The sequence below is a fragment of the Drosophila arizonae genome, chromosome 3 (assembly GCF_054131065.1).
Source record: "Drosophila arizonae isolate 15081-1271.41 chromosome 3, UAZ_ARI_1.0, whole genome shotgun sequence".
NCBI lineage: Eukaryota > Metazoa > Arthropoda > Insecta > Diptera > Drosophilidae > Drosophila > Drosophila arizonae.
In genome coordinates, this window is record NC_142923.1 from 19,536,508 (window position 1) to 19,549,606 (window position 13,099).

The following is a 13,099-nucleotide window of genomic DNA, read 5'->3' on the forward strand; positions in this document are numbered from 1 at the left end:
TTTATTTACTTAAAGCGCACGGAAAGAGAAAATATACGCAGTTGAAAAATGTGAAGACTGAATACTTTTTTAATAGAATAACATTATTATAGAAACAAAATTAATTTAATTGAAATTGAATATAAAATACTAAAAAATATACATATGTATACAAAGTGTATATAATAATAAAATTAAAAAAAAAAAAAAAAAAAATTCCATGAATTTTTATGCATACATTGTAAAACTTAAAATATAATGTAATATAAAAATAAAAACAGTAATAATAATAAAATAATAATATTAAATATGTTTAATAAAACAATTAAGTTAATTAATTATAATAAATACGTAATAATTTAATATACTAAAAAGAAATTAAAGAAAAAAAAACAGATTTTTATAAAATAAAATAAAATAGATTAGTACAGTAATTATATGTATATATATATATATTTTTTTTTTTCTATAAATTATTATTTGTAGAAACTATACTTTATGAATTAATAATTATTAAGTAGTCTTTTTTCAGTAGATTTGTTTTGCCTATACAACTTTTAAATTATATTTTCAAATGAAGGTACTAGTTACTTATAATATATATATATATATTAAATATCATATATTATAAATAAAAATGGAAAATGGGCTTTAAATTTACTCTTCAACTTGTGTAGAATCTATTCTAGTCTAAACATTCACTTATCTGCCACAGCCGTAACCAGTCTAATCAAAAAGCCATAATACTCCTATTTCCAGCTGCCAATCCAGCGTTTATACGTCTATAAATGTATGCGTAAAGGATGCAGCAGGAAGTTTATGTGCTGCTGCTGATGCTCCTGCTGCTCCTGCTCCTGCTGCTGCTGTGGTCAAACGGATGGGAGCAAAGCTCATTGAGTGAAGCGCCTTGGCTTTTGCCATTTGATGGCATAATAAATATTTCGCCTGCCCAGGATAAACAGCGCAGACAATGAAGGCGGGCGACTGGAGCCAACTGTAGGCGGCCCCGCCCACACGAGCGGAAGTTCAATATGTTTGCATAGGCCCAGAGCCCAAAAGGAAAAGACCTAGACAAAAGGACTGCAAAGCGGAAGGTGGAGCGATTTGTGGCACATTTTCCGGGCTTCGCTTTTTATTCATTCCTTATTTTGCTCTCTCTACTTTTGTCAAAGAACTTGAAGACAAGTTGAAATCGGTTTTTTATGCCCAGAGTTTGCTTTCAGTTTGTTTGCGCACACACACACACACACACACACAGAGGATGAGAGAGTTTGCCTTTGTGTTGGCCCGAACTATTGGCATTTGGCATTACTTGGATCTGGTCGAGAGATAGCGATAAGGCCAAAGATCCAACGGCCTCAAAGAATAAACCACTTAATGGCAATCAATTAGCGCAGATTGAGTTGCAACTTAGTCAACTCACGAACGGAACCATCGATAGCCCGACTCCACCTGCTGCTGCCCGGACACGCTTCAATAAGCCATATCATTGCGCACTTTGGGGCGTGTTTATTGTTGCCCCCATGCCACAATGCCACATTGTAAATACAGCTGCCACGTTGCGTAAAAGGTGCAAAAGCTAAATAACAAACTTGTTTGGGTATTGCTTTTTTTATGCTCACCGAACGCCCTTCGCCCCTCGCCCCTTGCCACTGCACTGCCTGCTTCGAGTTTTCAATGACAATGGCCGAGGAAAATGGCTGAGAGAGAAATGTGCAAAAGAAAAGGCGCCCCACGCACACAAGGAAGTTGCCTTTCATTGGGTTTTCTTAAGTTTTTCTTTTAACAAACATTTTTTTGCCTTGTTTATTCTTTTTTTCCTTAAATATTTTTGTGTTGAAAAGTAAATGAAGCCGTATTTGCTGAAGGGCTTAGGTCATAATAAAGATAAATGATAAGCAAGTGATAAGACGTTTTTTTTCACGTTCAGCTGCTTCTTCTTGAATAACAAACAATTTATAGGTAGCTAAAGAGGCGGGCAGCACAGTGGTGCAAAACTGGTAATAAAATATGCCGAGGAAAAAAAAACTTGCGAAATTCGAATTTAATATTTCTCACTTTAAATAGAAATATTAAAGAAAATACAAATATTATCAGAGAAGGCATCCATTTTTAGTAATACGAACTCCTGATGATATACAAAGATTTTTGAAGCATTTCAAAGGAGTATTAATAGGAGATTAAAGGAATACTTCAATTATCTATCTTGTTCTTGCTTTATCTTTCTGAATTGATCCCATTCTTCTCTTTTCTGCCGAAGCTACTACCGCCTATTCTCTCCCATATCATGATAACTATAACGCAAGAATATTTTAAGGTAACTCCTCTCGACAGTCGACTAAAATATGCCCCTCTCACTCCAATTGCCTTACTACATTAAAAGTCTAGACCTATTTTGAAAGCCCGATATTTTAATGTAATATTTTATTGTTCAGCCAAATTGATTTTATTGAACTTTTAATATTTTACATAGCTTGTAAAAATTAGTAAATTCTTTTTTTTTTTTATGAAACTTATAATTGAGGAAAATTATTAGCATATTATTAATTATTATTATTATTAATTATTAACAAATGATAAATATGTTTTCGCTATTTTTCAAATGCTTCACTTGCCTATGGAACTAATAAATAATCATTTATTTTTCTTCATTTTCTATATATCAAATTTCCAACAGTTTTTTTATGCAGGACAAACTGTGCATTATCATTATTATATTTTATTTTCTTTGGCAACCACAGACGTTAATCCTTTGACCTTTTTAGTCATAAAGTGTGCGAGCTCAACGGCAAAACAAAAATTCGATTATGAAAGACGCGGAAATGCAGCATAAAAAAAAGTAAGGCTCTATTCAGGAATGCCCGACTAGAATATACCTTGAACATCGACCGAACTAATTTCTAAGTCGAACAAGCTCATTCATATCTAATCTAATAAATATAATGCAATATGCAAAAATATAGAATTAATATTCAATGTACGACGAAAATACAGTTGGACGGACGGACTGATTGATCAGAATTGAGTCGAATCAGTCCGTTGTCCTGAATGGGAACTTATAAACTTTATAAGTTCTTCCAACAAGTCACAAACATTTTAGCAAATCCCTTATACCTTCCCATCTTCAATGGGTTCAGGGTATCAAAAAAAAGGGGCAAATAAAAAAAGCCGGAATAAAGCGTCGTGTAAACAACAAATTGATATAAATTTTGAAAAATGAGCAACAGCTTAGGCTCCAAGTGAAACGGCGAAGAGGCGCAGAAATTTGTTAATAAACCGAATGCTGCTGCCACGGCAATTAAATGTAGGCCGTAAAGCCCCGACAAGGGTTGGGGTTGAGGCCTCTGGCCGGGGTTGGGGTAGGGTGAGGGTATCAGTGAGGGTTAGACTAAGACAATATCCGGGGCATGAAACATTGTTCTATGGCCGACTTACTGACAGTCAAATATTTGCCAAATAAATATTAAGGATTGCCTCTAAATCTACCCCAGCCCCTCAGCAAAGCAACCCCGCACCACCCCGCAGCGCTGAAGCTGCTTGACAGTTTTGTATAAATCAATTGATTGCCGTTGTTACGATTTAAGTTTCCATTGAGACACAAATGCGGCCTAAGGGGTTCAGTTACAACAGCGACGCCTCCCACGCAACAACCCCACCCCACCCCATCCCATTCTACAGCCAGCACCCCTCACACCCGCACAATGCCTGCTGCGTTGGCACGCGCCGTTCTTGATGTCTCGAAATACTTTCTAGCTAAATTATGTGCAACTTTCGACCTCGTCATCCTCAGCACTCGGTTGGCAGATATCTAATGTATTAATTCTGGGGGTTGGCATGCCAAAGAAAGAGAGATGGTCGGGGGTCGAACTAATAAAATTGCAAATTTCGTCCATGCGCTGCTTTAAGATATTTGTGCAAAGTCGTTGGCCAAATGTCAAAATTTGCGGCCATCGATTGGAGCCAAAATGCCAAGAGGGTGGCTCTGCTTTATTGATTTGCAATTGGACTTAGGGTGCCCGGGCTGGGGGATGACCTCTGCTTATAAAGACATATCTATTGAATCGAACAAATTAGGGCAACGCATTTGTCAGCTGCGCGGATATCTGAGCGTGTGTGTGTGTGTGCATAAAATGCATTTTAATTTAGAGATAGTCAAACTCATAAGGGTGATTCTCTGAAGAGGGCTGTCAGTGAGTGAGTGTGAGTGTATTATACGAGGGTGCTAATGCCTGAGTGCCCAATGCATTAGGTCTGCAATAAATTGCACGGAAGCAAAAGAAAAGTTGTGGAAAATGCTGTTATTCTTTTCTCTGCGGCTGTGGGGAGAAAAAACTGTTGAAATATTTATTAATAAACAACGCTTGGGGAGCCCAAGTAATGTTGAGCTTGAAGTGAATATTACAAATTGAAAAAAACATTCCAATGAGCGCTTAAAAATCTCATAAATTATAATATTAAACGCATAATAAAGTGTTGAGGGCAGTAAATGTAATCAATAAAAATGAGTTATGAAAGAAGGTAAAAAATATTTAACTATAAGCGTAAAGACTTTTGCTAAAATGAGCTTAGACTTATTTCTAAGATTCATTATATATTTTTATATGGTATATGGTGTGATATATTATAGCACATCGCATGGTTTCTCTGAACATAGTATTTCGTCAATTGTGTGTCTTATATTTGATAGCCCGAACACTTTGATAATGAGAACTCAAACTGAAAAAAATTGCACGTAAAAGGCAGAAGGCCGCGTGTTAGACCTCAAGTACAAGCATTTTAAATCCAGACAAGCTGACGCAATCTAGCCTAAACATAGTAGAGACTTTTGATTCGCCAAATACACGCAGTCGGAAAATTCATTAGCAAAGTGCATCTACAACCAAAACTATTCAATAATTAATTTCCCGTAGCAGTAAGCAGAGTGATTGCCTTTGGATGTGAGTACAAGCAAATGTGTGTGTGTCTGTAGTTGATTATGAAGAGAAAAACGTAGAATGATTTGAATATCAGCTCAGAATATCTAATAGTCGGCACTAGTTGTCACACTTATAGCATAATTAATACTAGACGACTGTTTTTACAGTCAGTCAGTAAATACAATATACAATATATTTATGCCTGGGCATAGGGTACCAGGTTATTTTATTTATAAATATTAATTTATCAATCAAATTATAGATAAGCAATAAAATATTAAAAAAAAATGACAGAAAATAATATTATGTATATAAAAAATACTTTTAATACTAAAACTTGCAAAATTAAAAAAAAATATATATATTTATCAAAATAAGGCAATATAATAAAAAATCTTAAATATTACTTTAACACTACAATTCTAAAATTCATATATTCAATTTTGCATAGTATTTAGTAATTATAATAAAAACAAATTTATTTATATATTAGAATTAGGATTTAAAAAAGAAGATAAAGAATTACAATATTTTATGTTTCGGCTAAACAGCTAAATATTTATTTTTATAATTTTACACACACAGCTGTCTAACAAAATTGTATATTATATTATATTATTTTATTATATTAAAATATAATAAATATTATATTATTATAAAATAGCCATTTAAATAATTTTGTGCAGTGTTCTTAGAAATATATATAATAAGCTACATATTTGATGACAGTAGCTCAGTATTTATTATATTAGAATAATCAATATTTTACATAGTTTATTAAATATATTTTTTTGAATTCCTTACAAAATTATTTTAATTAGTTTTTTATAACTATATATTTAAAAGGATTTAAAAATTCTCTGATTTATATGTGGCCTAATACATTAAGAATAATAATAAAAGTAATAATGGTAATTTTTATAGCCCATTCAATATGCATATCTGACCACATATAATTATTCATTTATTTGGTGTGGATTGGAGATATCTTTAATCGTAGATTTTCTACCTTCTATTTTCAACATCTTCAGATTCAGATTACATTTCCTCTTAGTATACTGATCTCTTGAGAGTTTTTTGGCTCACATTGATAGCTGTTTCTTATTTGTAGCCCAAGCCAAGGCAACTCTGGATGTTATCTAAAACAACAAAAACTGCCACACCCATTGCAGTGCAGCGTAATTGTGACGCTGGCAAAGCAATTGCGCTGTGGCACGACATGTTGCAAGACTTCAAAGTGTCAACTATTTTACGGTTCTAATCCATTTGCGACCGCCCAACAGCTCGGTTGTAAATCAATGAAGCAATGTTAAACGCTGTCCGCCCAAAAAATCAGCGCACACTTTAAAATTCAAAGTGAATGGTCAAATGCAAGAGACCCACAGTGAGAGAGAGAGAATGGGATATAGAGAGTGAGAGTGAGAGAGAGGGAGAGAGAGACACATTCACAAAGTAAACACTTTAAATGCGATTGCTGTCACACTTGATGACTGGCACGGGCGGTAAACAACAATGGCGCTGCAGACAAGGGGTTAGGTGAGTGCTGCGGGGGAAGGGGGAGCGGGGCAGGAGTGTTGCTCGTGGGACAGCCCCACCGCTCCCTCGCTTGCCCGCCCGCCCGCTGGCCACGCAGCACTGTCACCAATGCGATTTACGACCATTATTCAATCAGTATGACTGTTTGTCACTTTGTGTGCAACATACCAACAACGCAGCCACGCCTGCCGCCCCCGCTGCCCCAGCCGCCAACCACCTCCCGTGGGGGCCGCAAGGATTGGCTGCAAGCTGATGGCGGGGTCGGCGGTGGGGAAGTCAACATGACGCCGTCGCGTCTGTGCCATTGTAGGAAAAGCATTTGCCAGTCAGCCAGCGAAGCAGCAGGTGGAGCTGAAGAGGGTTAGCGAGGGGCTGGTGCTAGGGCTGGGGGCGGGGGGCGAGGGGCGAGGGGCTGGCGTCGTAGTCAGTCAACGTTGACGCGCGCGGTTTTAATGCATTCTTATGTCATTTTTTGCACTGCGCTGCACTCGAATGTCATTTCTTTTCTATGGCGTGTGCGAGAGTGTGTGCGTGTGTGTGTGTGTGTATATTTGTTCTGGCCAACATTATTTTTCTAGACTCCTGCTAGCTGCTGTTGCTGCTGCTGTTTCACTTTTCATTCATTTTATACTTTCAGCACGCTGGACGCATTGCCAAAGGGGGTGGAAGGGGACGCGACGCGACTGTTAAGTCGGGTATATAGATGGGGGGACGCGACGCGCCTGCATGGCATGCGAATGCGTCGTCAAACTTGAAATTGTGGGCGCATTTCATTTATGTTGACAAAAGGGGTTTTTGTGCTCCCCAATTTGAACGCTACTCTCCACGGCCATACTACACACATATACAAATACATGTACATATATATATATATGTGTGTGTGTGTGTGCATGTATATCTAGTATGTTTTTTCTTTCAGCTCTGTTTTGTTTTGCTTCTTTTTTTTTTTTTTTTTTGTTGCTCTGCACTTCTGGCTTCAATTTGAGGAGCTGAGGCTTGCGCTTTTGTTGCCTGCCATTGTTCGTGGCTAGAAATAACATATGACACGATATATACAAGCTCTGCACACAAGTATGGGTGCCACTCAGCAAATGTACCTCTCTCTGTGTGTGCGGGTGTGTGTGTGTGTGTATTTGCGTTAAGACCCGTTTGCGAAATGAAATGGCAACAGGCTTTGGGATTAACTCGATGCCTTAATACGTTTTGATTGCGTTTTTGGCTGCTCACATCATCCCACATTGCCTCATATGGAAAAAGGTATTCATTTGGCATAGAAATCATAAGCTCAGAAGCCACTCAAGTCTTCACTGTGCTAGATAATGATAATGAAGACGACGTGAATTCATTTCGTCAAAGGCATAAACTTTTTAATCTTTAATTAGGGAACTGAAGCTTGAATGCACAACTAGAAATGAAAATTTGGGGTTTTTTACTTACCAATAATCTAAATAGCATTTTTTCCTCTTTTGCTTAAGGTATGTTTGATTGATTTCTGTAAAGAACAAAAAAAAGCAGAGCTAATATTTAAATGGAGAATATTAAAACAGATTGCAAACAAATACAATTAAAATTAAAGTAAAATTATAAGTGAGAATATATTTATAAAATTGTATTTTTAATAATACAATATTATTTGTATTAATTTTTATTTAGATAAATATTTTTTTTTTTAATTATTTATTTATTATTCTTATTTATTTATATATTGTTTATTAATTCATTTCTTATTTAATTATGTGTTTAATTGTTTATTTTATTTTATTTTCTTGTGAATTTATAAGTTTATGTTTATAAAATTATTTATATTCCTTTTATATTTAATATCAATTTGATCAGTGTTTTTTTGTTTTCGATATTTTTATTGACATTTAGTAATTTAATATCACTTTTATTATTATCAATATCTTACTTTATATTAATTGACTGCTGCAATTGCTGCAAAATTGTGTTAGCGTTAATTCAAAATGTATTTTAACACATCGGACCCATTTGCACTTATATAAATATGTATATTCGTGCAATTGAAGAGCCCTTCATCCATTCTCTCGCTGCAACAGATCAGCATATGAAGTATATATGCACTTTAAGGGTCAGCTGAGCGCTCATATGTTCATTTCCATCTCATCTCTCCTTCTTCTTTTTTTTTGTCTCTAATTTCATACGTCTCATTCATATACAAATAAATTCATGCAACGTGTGTATGCCTCGATCAACTCTCCTGTTGCTACTGAACATGAATATATGCACTAATATAAAATATGTTTTCTATTCTAATTATTCTCTTATTTTTAGACTGCAGTTTCACACGCCTCATTTACACTGCTCACAAAGCCCCCAAGCCTGAAGCGCCTAGAAAGGAGACAAACACTCCTAACAATTGCACTTAAGCAAGAAAACATTTAGCACCATTTGCCTTGCGGTCTTGCCTTGCACAATTTTAGCCTGAGGCAATTATGTGCGCAGCTTTTAATTAAAAACTAGTGACAAAAAAAGGAGAATATATGTATATGCTTATATATTATATTATATACATATACATATATATTGGGCATACATATAAATTTTGTAGAGAAAGGAAAAAATGGGAAATAATAATTATGGCAAATTGTCAGAGCATTTTTCAAGTGTGTTTAAAAATGCATTTGCGAGTAAATGATGTGCGGCATTTTAATTAGCTGGCAAACTAATTGAATTTGCGCAAGAGGAGCCGGCTGAAGAGACTCTACAAAAAAGTAAACCAACTCAACTGAACTGAACTTCAAAGGCGACTTCTTGATTCACAGAGAAAAAGAGATAGCGAAATTAAGGGAGAGACAGACAGAAGAGAGAGAGAGAGAGAGAGGTAGAGAATGAGCGAAGAAGTCGCACGAGCAAACGACTTTTGAGTGCCTGGCATACGAAATTAGTTCTTGTGGCAGTGAGCGACGAAATTTGACAAAAAGATGCTGCCAAGATGTCGTCGCAAATTTGCAGCAAACTTTCGGTTAACCGAAAAAATTAAAACATCATCATTTCGTGCAGTGAGCCACACACAAAAGCCAAAAGCTCGACGAGTTGTCAGAGATCTGAGCACGCTCACTCAGTCCCGCTGCTTGTCTAACTGTCGGCGTCGCCTAGTTATGCCCGGTCTATGTCTGTTGAATTTCAATTTGTGAGCCCATGCGCCTGCCCAGGCCAGCCAGGCTGCCTGGCTGCCAATCTGCCAGGTTGCCTGCCTGTCACTTAAAGGCCAACGAGTTCATATGAAAAACATTACGCATACGCACGGTTGCACAATTTTAAATGGCACGCGTAAGAGTCGCCGCCCATAACTACCTCAGCATCAGCTGCCCACATTTTTTGACTAACCAGCCGTATCTTTTCAGCTCCAGCATTGGCTTCGACTTCTGGCTGTGGCTTTGGATTTTGGCAAGTTCGTGCGTATTAGGCGCCTACTTGACATCCCTTTGACCCAAAGTTTGGCCAAGCCATTTGGCCCCCGGGGAGCGCAACGCAACTCCCCTGACTTTGTTTTAAAAACACGGAAGCCAATTCGCTTGTTGTTCTGCTTTACTTCAGTTTGTTGTTGTTGCCTGTTGGTTGTTGTTCTTTTAGGTAATTCGCAAATAATCAAGAAAGTTTTCGTATTAATTTGCTCAGCGCCTTTTCTCTCACTTCAATTTATGCAGAACACGTCAATTTGTTTGGTTTATACGAGATTTCTTTTATATCAGTGCTCGCCTGAGTTATTCAAGATTCGTAGCATGAACAAAGTTGAAGATCAACGTGCAACCAAAATTAAATTTTGGTAACATATTAAATTGGAGCCTGCATGAAATTTAAAAATACTTTTTCAGCTTTCGAGTTGAAGTGACTAACAAATTAGGTATCTTATATCTTATATCTTATTTTGTAGTTATTTTTATTATTTAATTGTAGGTAATGTATAAATAAAATAGGGGATTTGTTAATTACTGTTTTATATGGTATGGTAGTTAGTTTTATTAGAAATAGCTGCAATTAAGTGTTTTTTACTCACACTCTAAAAAAAAAACTGAGAGAGCTACAGATGTCGTCAGCTCTGCAATGAGGTGCTTCGTGATCGTACAGAGTCTACTCACATTTATAGCGTTTGTGAACGGAGCGTGTGCATGTATATGTAACGACCGATTGCATTGAGTTATGCTTACTTAATGAGTCTCATTGTACGATCGTCTATCGTATCGCTTCCTAAGCGACGTCTATTAAAAGAGCGTCACACGAATAGTTCAACTCAAGACGCTCAACAGAAAACATACCCGAAAAGAACCGAAGGCTCTTGCTCACAGAGAGAAAAATTCATATTATATTTTTCGTTTGGTTTGGCACACATATGGAAAAGAATAAACGCTATGCAGTGATTATCATTTTTGTTTATATTTTGTAAGAAGTATCAGAGCTTCTTTTTGCTTCATAATCTCCCTTGAGTCTTATTAATAATCACAGATTAAGATGATTTAAATAATTATTTTCTGTAAATGCTACGTGCTACGTTATATATAAAATTAATAGAATATTAATTTTAATTAAATTGTAATTTAAAAAAAATTGAAAACATTTTTTGTATGTATGTGTTTTTTTAATTAATTTTTTTTTTTTTAATTTTTAGAAAAACTTATAAATTGTTCTATATTAGCTATAAATTTATTATCGCTCACTTCACTTTACTTACATTTCGATTTTTAAATCCTATAATAACATCTTAATATGCACAGCAATTCCTTCTGATTTTATATTTGAAGGCATAATAAAATCGTGTAAGTAGCTATATTTAAATTCTTGCTCGCAGTCACATCTCTCAGAGTATTTGCACATCAATTAAAATTATGCAAATAATACGCCGAGCTCCACGGATATATGCAAATGAGTCAATAAATTTTTAATATACTCTTGCGCTTTTTGACAATTAGCTTACAAATCATATGCGAGAGCAGTACAAAATGAACCCAAGGCTCCACCTTAAGCAGATTTGCAGAACTTGAAAAAAAGGCAGAGCAAATTGTATTATTTATTTTATTACTCTGCTCAATTTGTGCCGCTTGCCTGTGCTGGAATCAAAGTCCTAATGCCAGAGGCACCACCAGCTTCCCCTCTTCCAATATATCGCTCTCTCGTTCCCTCTCGCTCACTCTTTCTATGTGTGTGCCCCCAAATTGTAGCGCCATCATCCAATCATGGCAATATTTTGCTTCTGAGCATATGCCCCCATATATACGCAATCGTATACAAATGCTTTGCGTGTCCTTTGCAATTTGCTCATACATCAATTTTCATATTCCCATACACACACACACTAGCACACACACACACTTACATATTCGCATATTGTGCAATATTCTCTGGCATATTTGCAACGATTTCCTTTTGTGCGAATTTTACGCACGATTTCATTTACATTTGTTCGGCTTACGTTGTTTTTTCGCTTTCTTTTTTGGTTTTTTGCATTCTTTTTCTTTTTGTTTTTCTCTTTGTCTTCTCTTTTATTTATATCTTTATCAGTTTTTATAAAAACGAATTAAATCTGAGCTGCAAACATTCTTATTTTACGCTTTGTATTTATGAATTGATTGACAAGTGATTTGGCTCTGCTAACTTTCGCATGACTTTTAGCTGGAAGGGTATTAGTAATTTGTATATCCTATTTACGTGTGTGAGTGGTTGTGTGTGCTTAGATTAGGCAAACTTTAATTTAATGAAAGGCTTTTAAGGAAACGTAAGAATAAAAATTATTTATTTTCAGTTTTGTACTCAAACTATAGCAAATAAAATGCATATTTTAAATAAACATAAAAAATGAAATAAAAAAAATATTCAAGAAAAACATGGGGAATTTTTAATATTATTTATTTAAAAAAATAATAATCAATATATAATATAATATAATATAATATAATATAATATAATACAATATAATATAATATAATATAATATAATATCTAAAATATATATAAATTTTAAATTTAAACAAATGTGAAAATAAAAAATTATGAGATATAAAATTTTTATTTATTACAAAAAAATTAAATGGAATATATTAAATAAAATAAAATAATACAATATATGTATTCAAAAAAAAAATAAAAATAAGTAAATAAATAAAAATAAATGAATCTATAATTGCAATGGCTTGGTTGAATGAGTTTAAATAATTCTGTGTCCTTTAATGTATATACCCATAAAATAAAATAAAAGTAAAGCCCTTGAAATTAAGTTAATTATTAATATTTTTTTTTTTATTTTTCTGGATTATCCATTCCGAAAACTAACTTAAGCTTAACTTATATGAACATTTTTACATAAATCTAAGCTAGTTTCCTTTTATTATTTATGGCCTACAGAGTCAGACTCTCTTCATTATTAAAAATGACGCGAACTGCTTTGAGTTTCACCTAAATTTCTTCAAAGAGACTTTTTCATGAGAATGTGCTTGAGTCAGCTGTTCGCAGTGCCGACTTAAATTAATTCAACTTGCTATCAAATTTTTCATATATTCACCTGCTTTTCAGGGCATTTTATATTCGTTTTGAGCGCTGCTCCTCTTGACATCATATTTTAGCAGAGCTGCCGACGCTTGCCCTTTATATTATTTATGGCACGAATATCTTATGCCACATGCTGCGCTTCAAGCATTCCGAATGTGAAGATGAGGT